We start from the raw sequence: 11998 nt of genomic DNA, 5'->3' as shown, positions 1-11998 counted from the left end.
TTCGTTGACATATATTAATACAACCCTTATATATAGTTAAAATGTACTTAATTATATTTTAGGATTTGTTTTAATTAATACTTGTAACACTTTATATTTTGATCAAAGAATGGTAAATTTTAAGATAGCAACCGCTTTATAACTTAATATGATATATTAGTCACATATTCTAACAGATCAAATTTAAAATATTACGTAAATTATATTAGTATTTTGTCTATAATTTGTTTTTAATGATCTCCAGATTTTTAACGACCAATTTAAGACCAGATATGTTTTACAATTGGCTTGTAAACTAGATTTGTTTTATGAGTTATAATTTAAATTATTTTATTCATTATATTATATTTTGTGTGTGTTTATATGTCTGTTGAATCGTAATTTAAATTGTTAATTATATTTAATATTATATTTGTATATTTTATATATTATCATACATATTTCATTATAAATTTAATATTGTTTATATAAGTACACATGTGTCTTAAGTAATAGTTTTAGCTTCTAAAAGAACAAATTCTATTGGTTGCTAGTGTTTCACGCGGATCATAAACTAGTCACGCGCTCGCATAAAAAGAAGCTAAAATATGAAAGTTCGTCCCCCCCCCCCCACTCCGAAATTTCAAATTTCCCACGCTTCTCAGACTATATAAGACAACCCTCCCCTCTATCAAAATATCAGTTCAAAATTCGATCTCAATTTTCAAAGCTCCGTACAAGACGCAGCATAGGTTATCAATTTCCAAATGGCCCGTACGAAACAAACCGCAAGGAAATCCACCGGAGGCAAGGTGCCGAGGAAGCAATTGGCTACAAAAGCAGCTAGGAAATCAGCTTCGGCCACCGGTGGAGTCAAGAAGCCAAACAGGTTCAGGCCAGGAACCGTGGCATTGCGTGAGATTCTAAAGTACCAAAAGAGCACGGAGCTCCTGATAAGGAAGCTCCCTTTCCAAAGGCTGGTGCGAGAATTGCTAAGGATTTCTAGACCGATCTGAGGTTCCAAAGCAGCGCCGTGGCCGCTCTTCAGGAGGCGGCCGAAGCATACTTGGTGGGCTTTAGAAGATACCAATCTGTGTGCGATTCACGCTAAGAGGGTTACCATTATGCCTAAAGATATCCAACTGGCTCGTAGGATTAGGGGTGAAAGGGCTTAGATTTAGGGGTTGTCTATGGGAAATCACTGAAATTGCCAACTGTCGTAAGGCTAATATCTTGTTAATGACATGCTTGTTTAGTAGGAAATGATATCACTATGGTAATGAATTTCTTTTCGTTTACTGTTTAACATTGACTGACACAAGATTCCCAAGTTTTGTTTCTTTAACTGAAATTGTCCATTAATTTAACTAGATAAATTGAAATTTGAATTAAATATTTGCTCGTTTACCCTTGTCTTTATTTCAATTCTCTATAGTGTTTCAAATAGCGGTTGAATAGTAGTATTACGGTTGTTATATCGTGGTTGTGACGGTATTTGAAATTGTATTACAAAAAATAATGATAAGAAGTGGGATCACACCAATAGCGGGGATTGTGGTCGCAATTTAACGAATCGTGGTAATAATGAATTGTTATTATGCTATTATTATGTTATTTTATTTTTTTATTAAAAAATCAGCTCCTTTAAAGAAGATTCACAATCGTGATATTCACAATTTATCGCAATAGTATCCGTTATATCCGTAACTATGATAAACGCGACGCGATCGAAAATGTGACAATAAATACTATTTAAAATCTTGTTTGTATAATTATATGATTTTGAGACATTATATTCTTTTGACAATTCATATTTTTATATTTGTAGTTATAGTTTTTTCATCTATTTTAATTTAACTTCAAGAATTATGATCGTTTTGACACATCAATAAAAGTTTTTTTATAGTAAATATTGTCCTTAGAAAAATCTTTCTGCAAAAAATGTATTTTGACCTAAAGAATGTTAATTAAAAATAATTTGGAATTAGTGTTAGATTAGGAAAATATTTTAAATTAAGTATATTTTATTAAAAAACCCTCAATTTTAAGTATTTTTTGATTTTAAAATTAGATAAATTATGTTTCATCTATTAATCTTTTTTAAAATTATATAAAATAAGTCTAAATAAGTGACATATTGTGGTTCACTCATAAGTCATAACTAGCACGAATTAATTAATTCAGTGATTCAAGACTCGTTATTCTATATAGAGGCCACGCGTTCGAGCACTAACAAGGGTGTGAGCGTTCATAGTTAATTGGTTCAGAGTTTTTGAATAGATTGTATTGTATTTACCCAAATATTATATAAAAAGTCATAACTAATCTACTTATTATGTAGACCTAGTGAATCAAATGTATATAAAAAAAATACTCTCCTCTCCTATATATAGTATAAGATAAATCATATCAGCAACAAGCCCAATCTACCCTTCAGTATTTGACATAAGGACAAAATATAACCATGTCCTGCCCAACAACTGTTGCCACCGCCACCCACATAACAAACGGTGTTACATCCGTCGACTGCCAGAAACAAGTCCGTTCATGGCGGCTTCTACGTTCCCTTACGGAACTTCTTATTCCGACCTGCAACCGTACCTTCATTGAACCTGAAGAAATCAAACACGAAAGTTACTTTCAAACCTCTTCTTCGAAACCCGTTTACAATACTTTTTCTAGTGTAATTACAGGTACCATCTTCAGTTACCGCAGGGGAAAACTCCGCTTCTGTATCCAAGCAAATTCCAAGTCCACCAACCCAATTCTCCTCCTAGAGTTTACCGTCCCTACACTTGTTTTGGCTCGAGAAATGCAGGGCGGTATCCTCCGAATTGCGCTGGACTGCACCGGTTCGGCCAACAGTTCGAGTTCGGATTCGGTTTTTGTCGATGCCATTGTGGACCATGTACTGTAATGGAAGGAAAGTGGGGTATGCAGTTAAACGCGGGCCATCGAAAGCTGACGTGGATGCTTTAAGGCTAATGAGTTCTGTCGTTGTTGGTACCGGAACAATGAACGGAAAAACTGCTCGAAAACGATGATGAACTTATGTACTTGAGGGCCAACTTTGAGAGAGTTCGCGGTTCATCTGATACAGAATCGTTCCATTTGATGATCCCGATGACAACATGGGGCAAGAGCTTAGTATTTTCTTTTTCCGATCACAGTGAAACCTTGGGTCGATTAGTTTTTGATTTGAAGTAATCAGCCTTTTTAGCCCATCGGCCCCATTTTTGAGCTATGCCATGGCATAGCTTTAAACCAGCCTCTGTAATTGAGAAATAATGTATGTTTATGTGGGGTGTGATCTGTTTAAAGAAACCTGAATTCTCTGAGTAAACAAAAAATTACAAGAGATCATAATGTTTTTAGCTATGAATTGAAAGATTGAAACTAATTTTTTCTCATATATTTTGTACCTTAGGATTTCATTTCAATATTTTTTTGGCTCATCTGATGGAAAACTCTGCATGTCAAGATCAAGAATAAGGAACCACAATCAGCAGTGGATTCGCGAGCATGAGATTTGTCTTTTCATAATAGTTCAATAAACTCGCTTCATTGAAACCCTTAATGTGACGACCATTAAAGACAGATTTGTTATATTTTTTTTGCATGTCCACAAAAGTTTATTGTACTCAAAGTAAACAATTGTCCTTCCAAATATCAGATATTTTTTATGCTAATTATTTATTTTATTGATTGTATCGATATTAGAATTTTATTTATGTATACCCACATTTAAAAATTTGTATTATTAACTCGAATATATTTTTCACCAACTATAACCCATATATCAGACAAATACTTTTGCTCCATGTGTCTCAGATCTTTGTGCAAGTGGTTAATGTTAACCAGTATCTTTGTGCAAGTGAGGTAGAGATTTTCGGACAACTGTAATGGTGGGGGCAATTCTTTTTATCTCTGAAATGTGAGATGATATAGAGTGAGTTGTTGATTCCTTGTGTCTTTTTTTCCGTTAAAAAGAAAAAAATCAGCACATGGAAGAAGGATTAAAAAAATAGATTGATTAAAAAACTGGGTTGGGAGGGTCGCCCTCGCCTCTACAGTATCCGATCTAGATTAGTCGATTAATAGATTGAATACCATTGATTAATTAAAAAACAACAACATAAGGTATCAGTTACTCACTGGTTTATTTGGCCAAATCAAAGTGCATTCGAAGAGATTGTACCAGCCACTACCGTCACCTGATCAAGTATGGTCAGAGGAATTCATTGAACGACTTCATTAGTTAAAGAGAATGTTATTATTTTTAGAGGTCTTATATACAAGTAGTTGTGTTTGCAGAATATGTATATATTATCAATAATTGAAAAAGATTTTAAACAAATATTATCTTATAATCGACTAATATGATATTAAAAATACCAGATTATATATATATATATATATATAAGTATAGTTAGGGCCTTAGGGGAACAAAGGTTGGTGGCAGTCACGATTCTGGTTAAAGCGCCATTTAAGATCGTCGTTGCACTGAAACTCAAGCCTGCATTAGCACCACCGTAGAAGGTGGCACGGGCACTCTGCCAACCGCCACTTTCTGAATTTTACACATAATATTACTTAACGACTTTGATATGACAACATGCAAGGAAATCTGTGAATTTTAATACAAGCAAGTTAAGAGGAATGATTTCTAGTTCTTTAATACAAGGAAAAAAAAGAAAACAGCTAATGAAAGTCGTGAAGATGATTTTAGGCAAGCACCCTATAACTCGAACCCTCAAGTCACTAAAACTAGAAACCACAAAATCTTTGATTTCATAAGGGAAGGACCGATCCTTGGCTTCTACTTTGTATGGATAACAACAATACTCCACCAGACGAGAAACATCTTTTCATTGAAACAGGCTCCTGGATAAAGATCGCCCCATCGAAGCGCTTTCATCAGCTTGCATATGCTTGAACTTCCACTGCTTCGTTCGCACCAATCTTTCCCTTCCAATACTTCAACTCTTCTACTTCAGTGTCTAAGCTACCACAATGTTCATGCTCTGCTGTTGCTTCACCTGCTATTTCCATGGCACAAGTAAATCCAATGAAACCGACCTTCTCGCTTGAATTCCATCAAAATCACTTAAGACGTTTCTATCCGAATGACCCATTTTTCCTAGAATTTTCCGGGTGTTTCCATCTTCATTCCGACAGATTCTCAGTTCTTCATTAGTTCCATCTTCTCGGATATCGTTTTCGACCAGGGTTTCGTTGCTCAAACCTGAACCGATTGAATTAGGTTCCAGCACCATGGCATCAGAAACAACGAGGGCTCGACACAACGGGCAGTTTGGTGCGACCTTAACCAAGTATCAATACAAGGCAGGTGGAATCCATGGCTGCACTTTGGCAAAAGCCTAAGCCTTTCATCTTCTCGGAACTCATTCAAGCAAACAGAACATTCAGTCCCTTCAATCAATCCTCCATCTTTTTTATACTTAAAAACTGCGATCGAATCGATGACTGATTGTTGGAGACCGATCGTGTTGATGTGCAATATGGGGTTATCTAAATATGGCATTTTGATCTTCGTCGATGAAAAAATCATCTCGAGAACCGAAGAAAATAACGGGTAAACTTCGTCTCCTAGATTTAAAACAGAATCTAATAAGTGCAAAGAACATACAGAGAATAAGAGCTGAACATAGCATGCTGCCCATGATTGTCATGCCAGTGACCAACAAGCTGTCCTCCTTATGGGTCTGAGTAGGAAGTAGTGCCGGCGATGCTGGCGGTGGCGGTTGTGGCCGAATCCACGGTGGTGGAAGATGGATGACTCTACAATATAATTACATGGTGGTGTTGGTTTAGGTCCATTATCAAACATTGTGAAAAAACAGGAAAATCAAAACGAGGGGAGAATTTGCTTCTTTTCTATTTTTTTTACTTTGTGTTTTGTGGACTATCCATCCTTCTCCATCAATGGTGTGAGCTTGAAGTTTGGGTTATTTATTTTCCTCAAATTTGATGTGAAGCCATGGGATTGAGGACATTTGGTTTTCCATGAAAGACTGCCTTTGCTTGTATGCATCTACTGGGTAGCTTCGTTTTTGTCCATGTCCGTTGACGCTTTGTGGTCAAGCACGCGTAAATGTTAACGTAGTGAAGGGTTCATGGAAAACAACAAAGCCCCGTCCCAATTTAAATGGTTGATTGGTTCCTTTGACTGTTCTCCAATTGCCTACTCTGAAGATTTCAGTGACACTTTCACTGTCTGTATATTGGAGAATAACTGGAAGAGAATACTACTCACAATATTAGATGTAATACGAAACGATTTTTGTAATAATTTGATAAGAAATTTTCTTAGTCCATTAACAACGGATATACACCATGCAGAGCGTATATACACTTATATTATTTGAAATTTAGATGAGTGTACTTACAAGTTCAAATACTAAAGTCTGCTTTTTTTTTAAGGTTTTTCGTAAATTCTAATGATCAATTTCAAAGTTTTAACTTAACTTGGAATAGATTCATTTGTGTCAAGATATGGTTCAGTACTTGTAATGAGGCATTGGTACTTGGTTAGACGAAGTGCAAATTACTGAGACAGTGCTCGGCAACTCAGCTCCTTAATGGAGTTTGATCGATCTGCGGGAACTCTGTAAATTGCTTCGTCAAAAGGGAAATATGATCATGAATCTGTTTCTGAAGATGATTGTTTGCGTGTTATAAGTAAGCTGAAGGTATGTATGGCAATATGAAGTTACTTTGAATGTGTTTTATACTGCTTATTGAGTGAGTTCATTGACCTTGCCACATTCCCATTTTCCCTTTTCGACTCTTAGGATGAGTGAGAGGATGAACATGACAAGGCATATAGTTTTCCGTTGTTTTGAGCAAAATTGTGGCATTGTTTCTGCTTGAAAATCTGACTTCCTATTGCATTTGTCTGTAATGTAATCGTCTTATGCAACTTGTATAAAAAAAGTTGCTGCATTTTTACATACACGTATCGTTTTGAATTCCCTAGACATTAGGTAGTGGATTTGAGGTAATTTCTGCTTGAAAGAAAAAGCTCGTTCGATTGGTTCCGATGCTTGCAGGTACGTTTTTTGCTTCCTATATCTGTTCATATGGCTCTATGAGGTTGTGTTTCTATTATGCAAAACTTATAGACTTATATCTTAGGGTTTTGATTTTTCATTGGTTAGGTGCTGCTGTAGTCATCTTTTACCTGCCTGGCTTAGTGATTGTTAGTTCTGTTCCCAATGACCAAATCTCGTGGTATGTATTTAGTATGGAGTTAGTTTCATGTCATGCATGTTACAGTCCTTATCCCCTTTACATGAAAACATTTCATGAGAGAGACTTTTTAACTACCAACTGGCAACTACAATGACTGGATGTTTGCGATGAGCTTCAATCTATTACTATTTTATCCATTGCTTTCCAGCATATTAATCATTACCATAAATGTGTACGATCCACTAATTGAATATGAGCATCATGCTTATGAATAGTGAGGAATGGTGATTAAATTTGTATTGGATAGTAATGGAGGAGAAAGTAATGGATGGAAGATTGACTTGTTAGGCTTTTCATTCAGATTTTTCTTTTGCTAACTCTCTTTTAGGGATTGAAGACGACCTACTCTGTCATCGTGGACGATGTTGAGTGTGCTTACTATGATAAAGTTGAAAAACTTTGCATTTCGGATCTTCTAACCAGGAATCTGTCTCTGAATTGGTGTGGGCATTCTTTAACTATTGGACGTATGGTCATGAATATGCAAATTCAGTAATATCTGTTCGCATTGGAAGCATAATCAGGTGAGATGCAAACTTTAAAACATTTCAAATAAATGATAAGCCTGATTTTTACGGAAATGTTTTCGAGAGGCTCACAAGAGGTGGTTTGAAGCAGGGGAAGCGGAGAAGATGGGTTGGGGAAGAAAACATCGGAAAAAATGGGTAAATTGTAATTTTATCTCTGAACTATTTTGAATTTAAAAAGACCCATTATTAGTAATTTATCTAAAGTTCAAGAGTTCAAGTAAAATTAAACTTTTTACTAACATGCCACATCATCAAACTAGCGGAAGTTAACGTTTCAGTGACCACATCTTAATTAAAACGAAAGTGACTACAATTATATTTTTTGAATCCAGTGACCATATATTTAAGGTTAAAAATGTGATTTATAAATATATGGTTGAATCTTGAATCCTAATGTGACCAAAACTAGAGGATATTATTGTATGCCTTATCATATTTTCAAGCTTAAAATGATGAAGGTTGAATCCTAATAGTGACCAAAAGATACTTTAGAAAAAGATTGAGAATTATATTCAAATCTTGAATTTGATGAAGGCTATGGTGAAAATTACAATACATGTTTAAATTTATTGTTTGGATCTTGAAAAACTTGGAAGGTGATATATATATTAGGCCATATGGTTTCTTAAGGAAAAATTTATAAGAAAATTCAAGCGGCTTATTTATGATATTTATTACCTTTCAACGATTAATTTAATGATTAAATTATTGGATTTAGACTTGAAATGTGAAATTTTTTTATGAGTAGTCCTTAAAGCTTAAAGGAGAAATAAAGGTTTAATGTGAAATTGTGATTTAAAGGTGAATTCAAGTAAGTTAAGGTGGAAATGAAGTGTAGGAAACATTGTAATTACAATGTTATGTTGGAATGAATATATTAATTTTTCCTATACTATATGCACATGGATTAGATGGATTTTAACGTGTGCTTTTGATTATTTATGTTTCATGTTTGATGTATTTATAGAAATCAGTAAAAAATGGGATCTAACTAGCAACAAAAAAAAAGGAAAAAGATCGAACTTAAAGTTTAGTGATACTTATTTTGACTTGTATAAAAGTGTCAAGGCTAGTGCAATGCATACATGACATGATACATGGATGTTTTATACATCATTAGGAAGACTTACGATGAGTTCACCATGTTTATATTAGCATGATATTATGTCATTAATCATATATTTGACATATTTTAAATATGTCAAAAGTTAATATAAAATGCATTGATCATTAGTTTATCATGATGTTATCATGAATGTTATTTCGGGTATGAATAGTCCAATGTTGATTATGTTATATACATGTCGCAACGGTCCTTCGGGTGGTCCTTGGATCACGTCTCGACTTAAAGATAATTTTTTTTTGAGTCGCCACCAACCTTTTTGGATTAGAGAAGGTCGGATACCTAAATTTTACCTTTAGCCGGATCTACATCTTACCAGATATTCACTTAGAAGGATTCGAGAGTCGATTACATGTGAAGAAGGATGAACATCCACACATTGGTCCTTTAGGTACCAACATGATTACAAGTTGTCTTAATAGTGAAATTTGAAGTTAAAGCCAAAATTTAAAGAAAAAGATTCAAATTATTTACCTTTGAGATTTAGTTATTGTAAGAAAATAAAATAAGATTGAAAAAAATTTGAGTCTAATATGCAAAAGTAGAGTGAAAGGTCACAAGTATCAAAATAAAATAATAATGTGAATCATACACAACATGATGAATTAGTATTGAAATTAAATAAATAAGAAGAAAAAAATTAATGGTAATACAAAATAAATTAATACAAAAATTCCATAAATAAATAAATAAATGAATCATTGATGCAAAATAAACAAGTAAATAAATTAAAGGAAAAAAAGTTTTTGAATATAAAATTAAAAGCGAAATAAAATCAATTTATACTACAATTTCAAATAAAATCAAAAATAAAGTAAATATAACAATAAATAAAAAATCATGATGAAAAAAAATAAAAAAAAGACCACGACCATTGTTAAAATTAAAACGCAAATTAAAAAAGTAATAAAAATTGATAAAACATACGCAATTTAAAAAGGAATAAAAAATTGATAAAACATTTTACCAAAGAAAGAAAAAAGAAATTAAAGAAATCAATCAAATTTAAGAAAAAGGGAAACTACGTAATTTAAGAAATTAAAACAAAAACTAGAAAATTTAAGAAAGAAAATTTAAAATCAACTAAAACAAAATTGAAATCCAGCTTAAAATTTCAAAACAATTTTGAGAGTTCATGAAAATAATTATCCCCTACCCTTGTGGAAATACATGGATCTCATATAGATTTGGATCGGGTCATCAGATCATTTAATCGAATATAAAACTAAAAAAAATTCAAAATTCAAAATCAAATCAAAATAAATAAATAAAATGGAAGATAAAAAAATCATCGTTCAAGATCCACCATCGATTTTCATCGAGAAATCTCAATGGAAGTTAAATATATGATGATTTATTTAAAAATCTTTTCCCTTTTCATTGATTTTCTCTTCCAATGAGATTTTTAAACATAAGCAAGATCCAAGCAATAGACACAAAAGTAAAAAATTGAAAAAGAAAAAGATAAAACAAAACTGTCAATTTTCATTGAGAAACTTAAAAGAATGTTAGATTTAGAGAAATCTATTTAAGAGTTTTTTTCCTTGTTCATCAGTTTTCTTTCATCTGCTAAAGTTAAAAAAAAGATCGATGTTGATCGAAGCAACAAAGGAAAAAAGAATACAAAGAAATTAACTTTAAACAAAAACTCACTTTTATTGCTTTTGTTCGTCGAATGACAATAAATGATTCTTTTCTTTTCTTTTCCTCCCTCTCTTTCTCTATGTTTTTTGTGTCCCCTAAAGAGATAGAGAAGATCTCTATTTATAACCGAGCCTCCAAAAATATAATAGCCTAGATTATTTACATCGACGGCTAAGATTTGCCCAAATCATATAAGATCCCCCATATAAGGAAATAACAACTTCTTGTATTTACCCAAATCAATTAGCATATTCATCTCCTTTTATAAAAGATCACTCTCGAAATGGAATTACTCGAAATGGAATTATTCCTTCAAGATATTCTCTGATATGATGTCACTTTCCTTTTCTACAGTGTTACTGTGAATGGGCTCTCTAGCATTTAGATAAGTCTGGAGCCCGAATAAAAATTGGGTATTACAACTGCCTTACTTTGCTCGCTGGCATGAAACGAGAGTAGAGAAAAGATAAAAAATAACTTATTTTTGTCTGATTGAGGTAGCTATATTTGTATGAACTTGGAAAGTTGATTTCACCGCCATTTATTCGATCCACTTTGATGGTTGATTTGCTTCATCGTTACTTTTTGAAGATTAATATGGAAAAGTTAATGATTTGATCCATTCTATATTTTTTTCAAGGAGACATGATTCTTTCTTTTATGCATCTTCAAGGATGATTAATCGTTTTTGGAGTCCAATTTTAGGTCATGCCTATATCTTCTACATTTTCAAGTACATGGGTTTGAAAATCTTCGTCTATCTCATTTCGATCCCAAAATAGTTGAATATGCAAAAGTCAACATAAGCATTTGTTAGTATGTTTGTGAATGTTAAAGTTAATTTGGATGATTGGTCCCTTTGCTCGAGGAAGTGAAGTTGACGTTGACTCATCCATTGCAAGTTAAGTCGAACTTGGATGCTCTTTGAGTCCAATATCCTTCATTGTAAAGTTAAAATTTGACTCAAGAAAAATCCGCAAACCCTCTGCGAATTAAGTTGGATGAAAATAACTGATCGTTGTTGCGTTAAGATATGTTATGGATGACTCATTCATCGTGAAGTTAAGTCGATCTCGGATGACTCGAGCTTGATATCTTTCGTCGTGAAGTTGAAATCCGACTTGAAATCTAGGATGGAAAATAGCTCATCGTTGTTGAGTTAAACTAAATTGTGGTTGACTCATTCATCGTGAAGTTGAGTCGATCTTAGATGACTTAAGCATGATATTCTTCATCGTGAAGTTAAAATCTAGCTCAAAATATAGATTGGGAAATACCTCATCGTTGTTGAGTTAAGCTGAATCGCAATTGATTTTTCATTAATTAGTTTAAAATTTATTAAGAGTAAATTCTTTTTTCTCTCTTTAAGTAAAAATTGCCCTCAAGTTAGTATTTTTTTTGTCAATGATAAACAGTTCAAAAGTAGCAGTGTTTTGAGAACCGGACC

At 33.2% G+C, this 11998-nt stretch overlaps 2 pseudogenes; both read left to right on the top strand.

Annotated features, from left to right (window-relative positions):
• The first annotated feature begins 694 nt into the window (after positions 1 to 694).
• Positions 695 to 1282, top strand: LOC120126690 (annotated as a pseudogene).
• A 1129-nt stretch (positions 1283 to 2411) lies between these two features.
• LOC120126694 lies at positions 2412 to 3152 on the top strand (annotated as a pseudogene).
• The last annotated feature ends 8846 nt before the right edge of the window (positions 3153 to 11998 follow it).

Source organism: Hibiscus syriacus, unplaced genomic scaffold, assembly GCF_006381635.1.
Source record: "Hibiscus syriacus cultivar Baekdansim isolate YM2019G1 unplaced genomic scaffold, ASM638163v2 tig00110461_pilon, whole genome shotgun sequence".
Lineage (NCBI taxonomy): Eukaryota > Viridiplantae > Streptophyta > Magnoliopsida > Malvales > Malvaceae > Hibiscus > Hibiscus syriacus.
Note: the sequence above shows the minus strand (reverse complement) of the source record. Positions and strands in the feature narration are given on the sequence as shown.